Source organism: Plodia interpunctella, chromosome 5 (assembly GCF_027563975.2).
Source record: "Plodia interpunctella isolate USDA-ARS_2022_Savannah chromosome 5, ilPloInte3.2, whole genome shotgun sequence".
Taxonomy (NCBI): domain Eukaryota; kingdom Metazoa; phylum Arthropoda; class Insecta; order Lepidoptera; family Pyralidae; genus Plodia; species Plodia interpunctella.
In genome coordinates this window covers 1839140-1855174 of record NC_071298.1, presented here as the reverse complement: position 1 = coordinate 1855174, position 16035 = coordinate 1839140, and the positions used below count along the sequence as shown (strand labels likewise).

The 16035-nt window shown below is 35.2% G+C and overlaps 1 protein-coding gene and 1 long non-coding RNA gene across 4 annotated transcripts in view; one reads left to right on the top strand and one right to left on the bottom strand.

Annotated features, from left to right (window-relative positions):
- Window positions 1-16035, bottom strand: part of LOC128669782 (uncharacterized protein) — a 116187-nt gene that overhangs the window by 78449 nt on the left and 21703 nt on the right. Inside the window, exon 1 of one of the 3 annotated variants that reach the window (XM_053744884.2) lies at window positions 14719-14850. The exons of the other annotated variants lie outside the window; for them this stretch is intronic. The gene's annotated coding sequence lies outside the window, so the exon portion shown is untranslated. Of the gene's footprint in view, window positions 1-14718; window positions 14851-16035 lie in introns of those variants that run through there. 3 annotated transcript variants of the gene reach the window in all.
- On the top strand, window positions 6342-14755 carry LOC128669785 (uncharacterized). Its single transcript, XR_008404695.2, has 3 exons — window positions 6342-6437; window positions 7689-13925; window positions 14741-14755. It is a non-coding gene; the product is annotated as an uncharacterized LOC128669785 (long non-coding RNA).

Here is a 16035-nt window from a genome sequence, read left to right as displayed (position 1 = left end):
AAGTGATTCAGATAATGATAAAAGGTTCTTTGACTTAAAAAGGTTAGCCGGTCTTTCGTGGGTCAAAGCGTAAAATTGTTCAATAAACTCCCTGTAGAGGCTATTAACTTGCCAATGCCAAAATTTAAATCATATATTAAAAATGCTTTAATGGCTAATGCTTATTACACGATTAGCGACTATTTAAATGATAAAAAACCTTGGACCCTTCCTAAAACTTCCACCTCTCACACTTGATTTTAATTTTTTTATTATTATTTATATATTTTCTTGACATGTTTATTACATTTCAGTATACCTTTTGACCATGTACTTTATTGTGTACTTACATGTTATATTACTGATAAAAAATTATACATAAATTTATATTTAAAAAATGGTAAGCCCTTCTGGCATAATAGGGACACTGTTTGAATGAGTTTCTTTCGGCATTTCTTCTCAGCAGTGGTCGTTCCGAAATGCTAGTAGTTTGTAGCTTTGGTAAACATCATTTAATTTAGAATATGATGTGAAAAAGTGCCTGTAAAGGCCTAATTTCTGAATAAATGATTTGATTTTGATTTTGATAAGCATTTTCTGTTGAGGTTGATAAGTAAACATCATCCTAACCTTTGTATTTATAATTCATTGGAGACATATATTCCACGCGAACGAAGTCGCGGGCATTTGCTACTACATAATAATCATCGCGATGTTAATAATATATTACGCGTAATATATCACTAAAACTTATCTTAATGTAGTATTTTTGAACTAAAAATTTACTCGCTTTTCCAATGCCAGCTCCAACACTGTCGCGGAACTCGGTCACATGCCGAAGCGAATGCGCGAACATTGCGCATTTAGTGTGAATGCTTTTATTTACCGCAATGAGAATCCAGTAATATATACCGAATCTACCGAATTTAGACAAACGTTTGACGAGTGTGAAGCCGGCATTATAACCAGCAAAGTCGATGGCAAAGTAACTTTGAAACTTTAAGAGATTAAGCAGCTTAAGAGATTACATCTTCCGTCTCATAGGTGTCGTGACGACTATTAGACGGGCACTAAGAAAACAATTTGTTAATCCGCCGAAATCCCATCCAAAACCGAAACGTCTAATTCTCTCTGCCCCACTGTTTTGTAATCTATTTCGTGTGAATAAGGTCCTATATTTGTTTTTACACGTTGATAGTCTAAGAGGCCCTTAGGAGACATTATGTGACGTCATAAGCTTTATTTACAGCAGTTATATGATGACGTATAACTCTAATGGGTTATCTCTCATGGGATAGAGGAAGTAAGTTTATTTTATGAATGATTATATGTGGTCCGCGGCTCCATCCGAGCAAACAACAGCACATATCATTCTCTAACTGATTAGACTTATGTTGTGATGTGAAAGAATGACAAACAAACAAACACACTTTCATATTTATAGTATGGATAGTTATTCCGGTGAAGAAAAACATTATGAGGAATCAGCACTCTATTTGGTGAATTTATAATCGAATGTGTGAAACAGAGAAGATAATGGCAAACCACTCTAATAATATTGTCAAGAATGTCGTTGTGTAAGTTTCATTCCACCTAATGACCACGAACCTCAGCCCTGAGCAATACGACTATAAGGATGGATTAGTTTTATATTAGAAACACACATTTAGGACATTAGGAATTAGGACATTCTAAAAATCATCTTTTCCTAACTTATCCTGACCGAAGATGAACCTGGGCCCCGTATTTCAAAGACAATTTCAGACATAATAACTCTTGGACATTACAAATGGGATAAAGTTCTATCTTAAACACCCTTGGGTATAAGATATAGTTTAGTCAATTCGATGGATGGCCGGGCTCAAACTTTTGAGACCACAGCTTTGCACGCTGTAATTTATTCATTTAAAGTTTAAAGTGCGCATTATACTTTCTTAACCTTCGTCATGTTTTCGGCACTTGTATGTCGACGGAGTGGTCATAGAGACTGACAAAATTATATTTACATTTAGACAAGGAAAGACAAAATATTTTTTAAAAGGATGAGCGAAAACACAAATCTTTTATAACCCTGTTACGTCTTTCATTTTTGAACGACAACTTTCTTCTCGAGTTGCAACAAATTTGTGACGCTAAAAGTTTTAATTGTGATTCAGTCAGAAATAAATAGTATTACAAAAATATAGTTTATGTCGTTTTTATGATAGATAGATAGATAGAACAACCCTAGATACTATAATATGGAGTTTTTTAAGGATGTGAAAAGTGCGTACCCCTGCATGCCTACCTTTTACTTTTACGGAACGATTCCAATGCATATCAGATCAATTTAAGAACCTGAAATGAATCGCATTCATATCTACTAAAAAAAAAATTGTAGATGGTACGAATTTGCAATGCAGAACAGTTTAGGTCGTGATGTGGATCGCGTTAAGAGATGATGACACCTGGGCCTACCCCCAGGTGTTCCAGGCACCCATAGGCTGCGGTGACCACTTTTCATGTGATGGGCCGCATGCCTGTTTGCTTGCTCAGTAGCAAAAAAAATCCAATATAATTTACTAAAACTTAAAACTAACAAAAAAATAAATTAATAAAATGTGTGACTACGATCGCTATTTATTCAGTATCGAAGTCCTTGAATAATAGAAATCTTTTAACTAAATCATTTGCCATTTTATAATTACTTAAGCCAGATATAACAATTAACCTTAACTACGAAACTCGAACCATTCTGAAGTAATCTTAAGATTTAATCCAAACTATAAATCGAAAGTACAATTCTATTACAACTAATCCACAAGCATTGGACTTAGGTTTAACTAAACATTGTTCGCCGTTTTATATCTTTTTACCAAATCCTAACTATATTAGGGCGAATTGCACCGACTAATTTGACTTTGATCATAATCGGCGTTTATCCGCGCGCGTTCAAGTTAACCTCAAAGTTCACGGTGCACCCTAAGTAAGGGAACTTTGAAAAAATTAACTTAAAGTATTATTTAAGAGTATGGAGATTTCTCCATTTATATATCTGTCATGAAATATAGTATCGTATTCGACACAAGTCTTGAACTATTGGGGTAACTTAATTTGTGTTATTTGTACGAGTATATTAATATGTGTTAATAGTCATTTCACAGATTTAAAAATCACCTAATTTAATTATTTAAAAAATTAATTAATATAACCGCATTATAACCAACACAGAATTAATACAGTTCAAATGATAGCGCCTAAAACGGCTATTTTGAGTTTCCCACACATACGAGAAAATTATGGAATTTGTCGTAGGGTGGGGTGTGGTAGGTTTGGGCTACAGTCCGCGTCAAAGTGGACGTTTTCCAAAAGGGGGCTAAAATGCAATATTTTTAAAGGTTTTAGGTTTTTTTAAATTAAATTTATTTTTTATTTAGTCGAATGAAATTCCTTTTTATAAGAATTTAATTTCCATGATTTAAGCGAATATAATAGTAGTAGTGCCACTAGGCTTCGATGCTATGTGGCTGAAGAGACAACGGGAAAAGCTCAGATGAACATTTTTATTTTTAAGTATTACAAAAAAAAACAATTACAATGTGTACTAGCTTCCTCAATTATCGGTCTCGAGATGGATGAACAAATGTTATGTACAGACAGCCTACTTCCAGTTTTATTATATGTATAGATGCCACTAAATGTTGATTTAGGATGTATTTGTGTATGTTCGTTACTCCTTCACGCAAAATCGGATTATTAGGAAATTTGGTACACGGACAGAATATAACCTGTATAGAGCTAGTATAGAATACAGAGAGTACTTTTTATCCAAAAATTCCCACGGGAGCGGCGAATCTCCGGGGCGCAGCAACTGATTTATAATTTTTGAAAATAATATTGAGATGAAAAATACTGTAATCAATTATTTTCAAAAATTAGTTAAAAACCATGTGTGACATGCAGAGGCCTATAACAAATCCGTTTAAATAGACGCTTGAGTATTTTCAAAAAACATAATTTCTTGCTTGTAACAGTGGGGTATGTTGATTAGTTAAGATGTACCTACTACTCTCTCTAATGAAAATACTGTACGTCAGCGTAAGACGTAAAGAGATGAATTAATTCAGCCGAACTGGCATGGTCTCCATAGCTCTGTGGTCAAGAGCACTGGCCCGGATAGACAGGGGCGCGGGTTCAATTCGCGCTCGATACCAGAAGTTTTTCCATATCATTATTATTTTCAAAAATAAGTTAAGAAGTATGTGTGACTAGTATAACAAATCCGTTGATATATATATAATTGTTTTCACGGGGCCGAAACTAGACACTCAAAAGTAATCGGTTCTAGTCCAGGGCGTGGCGTGACACCAGAGGCGGGGGTTTTGGCACGAATTTCAATTTTGTCAACAAAGTGACGATGCGGGCGTCGCTCGACTTTACAATTTGATAACGTTAATGTAATTTAATATGACATGACGTGACTTGAGAGAAATAATGATCATTTACGTAAAAACATACATTTTCGGGTTATATTATTATCATGTCATGTCTAAGAAGAGAGTGGAATGATATACCGAGAATACACCCAAGATAAATGTTGATCTAAGACCACATAAGAAAAAATAAAGAAACAACTAAAGAAAAAATTCTTTCAATTTTTCTCCACAGCAGTTTTCGTTAAGAAATCGAAATAAATAAAAATTAAAAATCATCTTTATTTATCTCCACAATATAATCTAATAACTATATAGTAAGCTTCTGGTTGTGGAGATCTGGCGTCTACACTAGATGCCAAAGAACCGCTAGTAGTCTGTAGCTATAATTAGTTATGATCACGCCATCCGAAATAAAGGCGAAACATCAGCAAAATTTGAACAAGGAAAAACTTTAATCAAAGTAAAACCAGAATAAAAATAAAATTAGTGCCGTATAAAAGGCATTATGAATATTCGTAGCACATGTAGAGCGTCTACGGCGTAGCAGTTCGTAGCACTTCAATTTGTTCGTAGCGCACAGAATAGTTTTCTCAACAATTCGCGAATTGCACAGACGCACACATTGTGGTGAAGCGAATACGTATTATGTTCTAGGCATTTACGATTTGATTGTTTTCATAAAACCATAATAAATTGTCTAGTAATATTTTTAGGTTAATTTTAGAAACAGTTTTCTATATGGAAATTAAAAGATTTCTATCATTTATACATACTAATGATTGGAAATGTAGCTCAATTACACTTTGGTACACAGGTAGAAAATAACCTGGACTGAATAAAATCTCGGAATACCGACGGTCCGACGGTAAAGTACAAATGTTTGTATACAACAAAGATATTAATGTAGGCTCCACACTATCGCCGAATTCCGACAGATGCCGACGCGAATGCATGAACATTACGTACTTGGTATGAATGGTTTTATACTGCAATGAAAAATCAGACGAAAACTAAGCAATGTACACCGAACCATGCAAAAGTTGGTGAACTGTTTGCGGATAGTGTGTAGCAGACTTTACAAAAACATTTCATATGTCAATTCTTAATTTACGCTACCTAATCCTGGCCATCAAGAATATTTTATTTACCTAAGAGGAAAATTTGCCTTATAGATTATCGCTCAATGGGTTTCACTAGTAGAATAGCCGCCAAACGAATCAACAGAAAGTCACACGGCCATCAATAAAATCGACGACGCGAGCGAAAGGCACTGAAAGTTGACGAGCGACCCGAATTGAAACGTGAAATGATGATTGATGACACTGGCCGACAAGAACCATTTGTTTTTTTGTTTCGTACCGAACGCGGCGCAATTTCTTTCTGAACGTTTGACATTCAAAATTTAAAATTAAACCCCTTTTTTTAAAACATGTGTTTGTTTTTAAATTTCACTGCCAGCGTATTTTCCTTTTAGAATAGATTAGATTTTTAAATACTAATCTTTATAAGAAACTAGCTTTTGCCTACAACTTCGTATGTGAGTAAAAATCCGTTTACCGTGGGAATTTCAGGAAGTCCCTTCTTAGTGCTCCCCTTCACTGTCCTAGGAACCTACACACCAAATTTCAGCTTTCTACGCCCAGTAGTTTCGGCTGTGCGTTGTCTGTCAGTCAGTCAGTCACTCAGTAATGCAAGAGTTTTATAAACATAAATATAGATTTATTAAAACTATTCAAGTTCGATAACCGAAATCCTATTAAAACCAAATGAGTTTTTTTACAATACTAATATCGGTTTTCATTGTTCATATTACAATAGCATGACTAAATACATATTACATGTACTCGTACAATATGATTATGGTAATTATGATATAAAGTTATATCATAATTACCTTGAAATATACCTAGCAGGTTAAGTATATAAAGCCAATTATAAAAATTTATTATTACAATATAAGCCAACTTAATTCTTAGACAGAGATGTGGATTAAAACATTTTATATAATTTTAACGATTTTCATTATTCTAACAACCGTTACTGGTAAGATATTTCACTTTATTCCCGCTCGATTCCAGAATTTTTTCATCTCATTATTTTCAAAAATAAGTCAAAAAGCATGTGTGACATGCATCCATTTAAATATTTCATTTTATTACCAATTACCTATATAATTATTTTTTTAAATACAAGAATACCAAGAGAAAATAAAAATAATTTTAAAGTTTAAAGGTGTAAAAAGCTATAAATGTTAGGTGTACATTTTCGAGCAATCCATCCCTGATATTATAAACGTGAATGTGTGTCTGTTTCTCTTCTCACGAAGAAGAGAAACACTTTCAAGAAAATCACTGCAAATAATTAATATAACTGGTGTGGCGATAGCTAGAAAGGTGGAGAGTGATATAAGATATACATACATACATGTTAAATACATGTATATAATGAAATAAATAAATAGGAGATTCACACACGGCGAATACTATTCTCCCGTGCGATCTCGCGACATAAGTGGGTGGTTTCCAGCAGGCCTACCATCAACTTTTACAGAACGATTCCAATGCAACTCAGTTCAATTTAGGAACCTAAAATGAATCTCGCATTCATACTAAAAATTAATTCTATGGTACGAATTTGCGATGCAGTTCAGTTTAGGTCGTGTTAAGGTCCCCTTAGCTTAGCTGTTATTACAATTTTTCAAATTTTAACCAAGACAAAAATTCGTTTTACAATCTGACTTTGAAATAATTAATCTATTCTGTGGTAATGTCACTTTTATGAATAATCGATTTTGGATTTTTTTTTCTCTACTTCTACTACAAAATTGACGGAATCGTAGTGACAGCGCGGCCGCAGCGGTCGAAACCATGGAATTAGTAGGTACGTTATACGAAGTACTTACAAAAATAAAATTTATGAGTGTATATTTGTTACACTTTCACGCAAAATCTACTGGTCGAAACACTCTGAGAGCCAACCACGTCGTACGCAAGAGTCGTGTAATGACGCGACGTGAGTGTGAATCCATTGCCATAAACAAATACTAAGTAATATCAAAAATGCGAATGTTTGTGAAGGTATATTTATGAGTGTATATTTGTTACACTTTCACGCAAAATCTACTGGACGGATTGTTATGAAACTTGGTACACGGGCAGATTATAACCTGGAATAACGCATAGGGTACTTTTTATCCCGACATTCCCACGAGATCGAAGCCCCGGGTCGCGGATTTAGCTACATGATTTCGTTGAACTAACGATTGTTTTACTTAGATATATATATTTTTTTCAGGCGATGACACGGAATGCGAGAACCTCGGAGGTGTGTGCGTGCCCCCCGACCAGCAGTGTCGTCCGTTATACTATGATTGTGACGTCAACACTAAATGCTGCGCTTTACGTGCTATAGATGTTAAGTCATAATGAGAATGTGTATGCAGCTGAGAGAGAGAGAGAGAAAGAGAGAGAGCTGAGTATCTCTGTATTCTATACTAGCTCTTGACCGCGTCTTCGCCCACGATAATGTCGTGCGTCCGCTAATAACGTAATAATAGGATGGGACCTGGAGAATCAATCATACTCGAATTTAGGTTTCGCCTCGATATTATGACAAGGTATATTATGATAAAGTATTGACGACCTCGGTGGCGCAGTGGTAAAGTTCTTGCCACTGAACCTAGAGGTCCCGGGTTCGATCCCCGGTCGGGTCATGATGGAAAATGATCTTTTTCTGATTGGCCCGGGTCTTGGATGTTTATCTATATATGTACATGTTATAAAAATATAGTATCGTTGAGTTAGTATCCCATAACACAAGTCTCGAACTTACTTTGGGGCTAGCTCAATCTGTGTGATTTGTCCTAATATATTTATTTATATTTATTTATTTATATTTATATCTGGTAGTCGACTCATTAATAGCATACATGAAAAGTAATTCGTCATTACACCATTTCTTAATTAACTGGATATTGTACTATTTTTATTTATTCATGTGCACAAAATAATAATGTTTACATATAGGAAACTAAGCACAAACTTATTTTTCTAGTATATTTTTCAGTATACACGAGAAAGAAAAATGTATAATGTTACTATGTAATGTAACTATGTATTCTGATAGGTATATACATTCGTAAATAAGAAAATAAGTCAAGATGGATGGTTGATTATATAACAACATTGTACCATATACACGAAATGGCAATACATTTTTCAAATATATTTTCTTTAATAATATTCATACAAACCTTTGTATCACAACGAACCGGGTGGAAATGTTAATTAAAATGCTGTAATCACGTATGTAATTAAATATTACGTAGTCGTTGGATCATGTTAGCAATCTATATTTTTACATCAAAGGTTTGATCAAAAGGGGTATTGCAGATATTTATAAATGAAGCCTTTAGAAAGAAGATGAATAGAAAGTATTTCTGTAACACAATGTGGTCGCAGTTGACTAAACGGATTTTGGTGACCACCGTGGATTGGATTTAGTCAACTGTGATCACATTGTGTAATGGTAAACTGTAACAATAATAGTTTCTAAAAAATATATTTATTTCGTGCGGTCATAATTTGTCGAGAGAATTTTCAAAAAAACACACAAACGGACACGTTTAACGCACTCCAGAACCGCAGATAAATATTTGTGATCACAAATACATATAATATTACAATATTTGCCCGCGCTGAGAATCGAACAGCGGGCGTACGAGTATTAACCACTACGCCACGAAGTTAGTTGTGTTTATCTATATATATAAAACTCTTCCTGACTACCGTTACTGAGTGACTGACTGACTGACTGACAGACAACGTACAAAGGAAACTACTGGGCGTAGGAACCCGAAATTTGGCATGTAGATTCCCTGGGGAATGTAGGTGAGCACTAAGAGAGGATTTTTGGAAATTCTACCCCGAATGGGGTGAAAGGGGTAAAAAACTTTCATATGAAAGTTCTACACTGTTGAAGTTAGTGGCTTGAAAATTAGGATTTTGGTTGTTATAACATATTAATGAATACGTGTTTCATTCGTGATTTTTCTGAAAATGAATCCTCAACCCCTTCAAAAGGGGTGTGAAAGATTGTAAGGAACTTAATAAAAATTTCAAAATAAAAAGCTGTAAATTTGTAAACATACTCTACATATATATATATATTTTAATGACCAAGATTTATTATGAAAGTCACGCGGGCGGAGCCGCGGGCATAAGCTAATTTATTTATAAAGTCACTCACTGTACTAACAGTTGCCCAAGGCGTGCAGTGAGCCAAAAATAAACATTGATGATTATTATTATTATTATATGATAAATAATTTATACATATTGTGTTACGCTTCAATGGCTCTACGACGTAGCAACACGTCGTAGAGCCTCTACACGTGCTACAAGTTAAAGCAATGAGCACTCCCAGAATTCTCTAGAAATCAAAATACGATATATTTACGAAATTTTCACGAAATTACTTTACGGTACTTGATTATTTTGATAAATTTATATAATTCATCATTCAGTCGTAGTAAATAGGTATCAAATGTAATGTTCATTCGTTTCCCTTTCGCAAAATGCCTTTTTTCTAAAATTTCTAATTTTGCACAAAGGACATTATACAAAAAAGACATTATGCGACCAGAGGACATTCTGAGAAAAGGACAACTTACGAAGCGAAGCGGTCGTAGTCTTAGCGTTTATAAACATAAAATTTAAAACGTCATGCCAGCCTACAGTAAAACTTTTCAACTGTAATCGATTCACCTTCAACAATCAATCTTTATATCGAATGAATTCGCTGTTCAAAACGACCCAATACACTTTATATAAACGTTTGAATTCGACGGCTTTCAATATTAATTCCGTTTACAGAGAATTGTCGATCAATTTCCAAACATAGGTATTATTATAAGTATCGATCTATGAATTCAAATAGAGATATGATTTTTTAATTAACTTTTGTTCGTCCTTCTACTTTCATTAGTTGATGGAATTCTATCCACATTATATATATTATTTTTGTAATTAATGATCTCAAATCGGAACAACATTGTTCCGATTTTGATCAAATTTAGCACAGAACTAAACTACCTAAGCAACCTTCACAGTCAACCTTCTGGAGTAACATAGGCTACATTTTATAGTAAAGATATAAATATATTAAACAGAATAAAGTATAGATAAAGTCACGAGCGGAGCGCTAGTAATCATTAAATACCCGAATAAATGTATGTTATGGTCTGCAAATGTTACAAAAATGCAATTAAATGTACGCGCTGACGACAAAAAAGGGTTTAATTTAAATTATACTGGTCGTCTGCAATTATCTGAATAAATCAGATTTTATTTTTTATAAAAAAAATTGCACCTTTTCACAATATATGTCTACACAATGTTACCCACGTGCACAAGTAAAATTGGACAGGAATTGAATAGAAAATAACTAAAATAAGATGGTACAAACTCGCACGTGCAGGCGAGACGGCCACGACACACACACCGGTTGAATAGACTGCTGAGATGAAACTATTCATAGGGCCCTTTCACATCAAAGTTACAGAACTAGTGCTTATAAATATAGACGGGGTTACTTCAACCCTACTACCTATATGGGTCAGTGGCTGTCCATTTTGGCCGTCATATGAATACACCCTTATCTGTTGAAGGTTGATATTTTCGATTATAATCACATGTCAAAAAGTGTACTTATATGTTAAGAAGGGACGTGTGGTATTCGACAAAAGGTTCGTTCGTGTCGTCACCTCGGATTTTTGACTAATACACGGGACGCGACTGCTGTACATTTGGAAGTAACACTTTTTTAACCGATCGTATAACAATTGGGTGTTTGGAACCTCATTATTCAAATTTTGATTGACACTATGCGAAAAAGAGCGGTATTCTTTGATGGACTGATAAATGTGTATAAAAAGTTTAGTATATAAAATATGACACTGTAACACACCAACGCCAAATTACTTTATATTGTGTCATTCATTACATATTCGATAAAATTTATATAAAACCACATGCTATGTATAATTTTACGACGACCTCGGTGGCGCAGTGGTAAAGTTCTTGCCACTGAACCGAGAGGTCCCGGGTTCGATCCCCGGTCGGGTCATGATAGAAAATGATCTTTTTCTGACCGGCCCGGGTCTTGGATGTTTATCTATATATGTATTTGTTATAAAATACAGTATCCTTGAGTTAGTATCCCATAACACAAGTCTCGAACTTACTTTGGGGCTAGCTCAATCGGTGTGATTTGTCCTAATATATTTATTTATATTATTTAAGTATGAAGCGTATAACACAAACGTCTGATCTGACAGCCTTTTTGATTAAAAAATGTGGACCTTGGGCTCCAACGCTCAACGAAAGAAACAGGAAAAGCGCACAGATGAAAGAAAATTTAAACGTCAGAAAATTTCGGTCGCAAGCATTTTACAACAGAGAAAGAAAAGGGCAAAGGGCAAGTTGGCATTTCATATCTCAATATAGAGTAGTTTCGAAGTGAGACGTAGGGGACCAATCACATTGCGGTGTGGTTGACGTTACGTTACAACGGCGCACTGTGATTGGTTGGCTGCGTCTCACTGCGAATCGACTCGATGATGAGATGTATATAGCAAAGTCGCAAGAAAACGTGCAGATTAGAGAGAGAATATATATATAAAGAGAATTTCGAGCACAGGCATTATTTTTGTTAATATTATAAATTCATATCCCGAGCTGCCATATTTATAGCATCTATTAAGATGACAGAATACGATAGTTTAAGGGTAGCTTACGTCTGCGAATTTAATCTCGCTGGCTTAAAGGCTCGACAATAAGCCCTGTGGTAAGGAAAGAGGATTATTATAAGGGGAGATTTTATTTTCAAATGGTTGGAACTGAATATATTTAGGCACAATTCTTTGTTGTAATAACTCTGGAAAGTACGTCAAAGTTTTACAAGCGTGTTTTATGTATGTTTACCACGAAATCGTTACGTATGGCATATCAATGATTTCTTGTAATAAATAGTTATTAAACGGCAGGCAAATATTAAAGAAACACATTGACTTTACGTTCCATATGTAGAGGTAGGTACCGAGTTTTTTATATTTTTATGCGATTAATGGTTGCTAATATTGGTTATTTTAATTTCCTTTGAAATATGTTTAGAACTTAAAATTGACCGAATGTTTTAGTAACCCTAAAATATTATAAATGCGAAAGTTTGTGAGGACGGATGCGCAAAATACGCAAAATCTACAGCACGAATTGTTATGAAATTTGGTACGCGCGTAGAATATAACCTGGAATAACACGCAGGGTACTTTTATCCGGAAATTCCAACGGGAGCGAAGCCACGGGGCGCTGCTAGTTTGTATATATTTTTATATAATATTGTGCAATAAAGTTTAAAATAAATGAATTTGGGTAGCTTAATACGGCGCTTCACGCCACCTTTTTTTGAAATATATATGTATAGCAAAAACTAAAAAAATGCTTCAGGAGATAATGCTGCTCTAGATAAAGGATTTAATTATATAGTATTGTAACGATTGGGATCGCTTATTAATTAAAATATATTATTATTAGATAAAATTTAATACTTTTTTAACACATACGTAATTCAGCTCTGGATTCATTGGATAACAGAGATCACAGGGGACCCGGGCCAATCAGAAAAAGATCATTTTCCATCATGACCCGACCGAGGATCAAACCCTCTAGGTTCAAAGGCAAGCACTTTACCACTGCGCCACCGAGGTCGTCAATCTAGAGTTATGTTAGCCGTTGTGTGTTGTGCTTACGTTTGTGAATTTGGTTATTTAGGAAGCTGAAACGAACTGTTCAGTTGTAAAAGCTAAATATAACAGTAACAACAGTAAACTATTCTCATTTAGTAACACTTGTTAACAATTTGTACACGTGTTTACACCAAAACCACTTATGCTATTGATATCTATACTATTATTATAAAGAAGTAAGCGTTTGTGAGTTTGTGACTTTGTGAGTTTGTATGTTTGAGGTAATCTACGAAACTACCGAACCGATTTCAAAAATTCTTTCAGCATTAGAAAGGTACATTATCCAAGATTGCTATAGGCTATATTTTCTCTCAAATTCCCCACGAGAGCGTAGCTCCGGGCAACATCCAGTTAAGTATAAAAAGAGTCCTGACGCATCTGTCTGTTTGTATGAACGCGATAAATTCAAAAATTACCAGACGGATTTTTATACAGTTTTCAACGATAGATAGTTTGATTAGTGAGGAAGGTTTAAGTGCTTTATTTATAACGGTTTACGCCGAACGTAGCCGAAACCGGCCGCTAAGTAAACTAAATTTGCAATCCTACTAACATTATAATTGTGATGACGTATGTGTGTATGCTTGTTACTCGAAATCTACTGAATATATTGTTATGAAATTTGGTATACAGGTAGAATATAACCTGGAATAACACATTGGGCATTTTTTATCAGGGAGCGCAGACCTGGGGGGCAGCAGTACATATCTATACATTATTATAAAGAGGTAAGCGTTTGTGAGTTTGTGACTTTGTGCATTTTTATGTTTGAGGCTGGTAATCTCCGAAACTATCGAACCGATTTCAAAAATTCTTTCAGCATTAGAAAGGTACATTATCCAAGATTGCTATAGGCTAAATTTTAACTCAAATTTCCCACGAGAGCGAAGCCCCGGGCAACATCTGGTATAAAATAAAGCAATTCCATATTCTCCCATGGATGTTACGACAGAGGAAGCCTGAGCTGACAGGCAACGACAGCAACCCAAAGGTGTTGACGTCAGGTAGACGGTTAGTCATAAAACCATAGCCGAATCTTCAATTCACTTCATTTTATTGCGCTCGTTTCTGACCATCGGACCCGCGATATATGCTTAGTGCTTAGTGTTGGCCGTTGTGTGTTGTCCATTTATTAATTTTTTTATATCCGGTCCCTAGGCTTCTAGAGTTGTTAAAGATGTAAAATTACTTTGTAATAAAATTAATAAAGGATTAGTATATTGTAGGTTATATTAAATTTCGCCGAATACAAATTGAAATAAAATAGCTAGCTTAGACCTATAGAGAGGATACAACCAACTGAAAATAGCGGCCCCAAGCCGCGAGGGTTTCCGTATGTTGACCTCCAAACTTCAATTCGAAGATGCCACCCCATGATGATGAGACCTAGTATAAATTTACTAAAATAAAAGAATATTTGTTACACGAATACAAATTCGAATAAAAAATAATATAAGTAAAAAATATTCTATTATATTACAAAATTCGATTATTATCATTATAACGTTTAAAAATACTTACGATATATAAGCGTTGTTCACAGGAGTCCGAATTAACGCAATTGTGCAATAGTTTTAAAATAAAAACCAGGTCAGCGTCCGTTCAGGAACACAGAACACGTAAACAAACACACAAGGCTGGTAGTAAGCGCACAGGAGAATATAAGGCGAGTATTATTGCGAGATGGGAATTTGAGAGATTTTCGAATGATGTTTCATTAATGATTTTTATGTTGTTTGTTGGACGAGCGCGGGAGAGAGCGACGTAAAGTCAGTCCGTTCCGCTCGGCGCTTGGCGCGCGACTGAGGGTAGATGCCTCCTGACTAAACACATCTAGATATGGCCTGCGTCAGCCGCCGCGCAGTCTGGCTGAGCCAGGTGAGTCCGCCCCCGAAACAATCGCGAATTCACAGGCTTTGGCATACTATCGCACCGACAAAATGACGCAAACGAACCCACATTGTGTAGTTGGTACGCGTGCTTTTATTACCAAGCAAGCAAAAAAGAGCAATGTACGTTGAACAGCCAAGTTCGAACTGTTTGTCGATAGTGTATAGCCGGCATTTGAACAGAAGATTTCGCGGGATTTTCAGTTGTACAGCTATGAAGTCTATTGTCGCTAACCTCATGGGAAACAGGTATGAGAATACTTGTGTTAGTACTTATATATCCTTGCTTTTCTAAGTGTACCATTTACTTATATAAATTGTTCAATAAATAATGTACTTCTCTGTCCGACCCTTTTTACCTTATTTTTTTATTCATGAAAGTTGTTTTGTGTTGAGAATGTTAAATCTTGGCTAACAACGCTCTAGTTAAATTTGACTTAAATCTTAGAGTGAGTAGCATCAGTCAACTTTGACGTTGACTTAAACCTGCGCGCCGCCGGCCGTCGATTACATAAAAAGGCGTAGTACTTTTCGTTTTTTTTTTTTTTTTAACGCAGGTTAAAGTTGACGTCAAAGTTGACTGGTACAACGCACAGTTGACAATTAAACTGTTTGAGTTTGGTGTAATTTTTACAAATTAATTGTAGAATTAGGGTTATTAAAGGGTCGAATTCGTATACAAACTTATGTGCCACGAAAAGGATTTAATCTTGGGACTTTACCACGAAGTATTAAGCACTGGACCATCAACCATCAAAATATCTCGCTTATGGATGACTAGCTGCGCCCCGGGGCTTCACTCTCGTGGGAATTTCGAGATAAAAAGTACCCTATGTGTTATTCCAGGTTATATGTCTACCCGTGTACCAAATTTCATAACAAGCCTTCCAATAGATTTTGCGTGAAAGAGTAACAAACATACACACATACATCATCACAAACTTTCGCA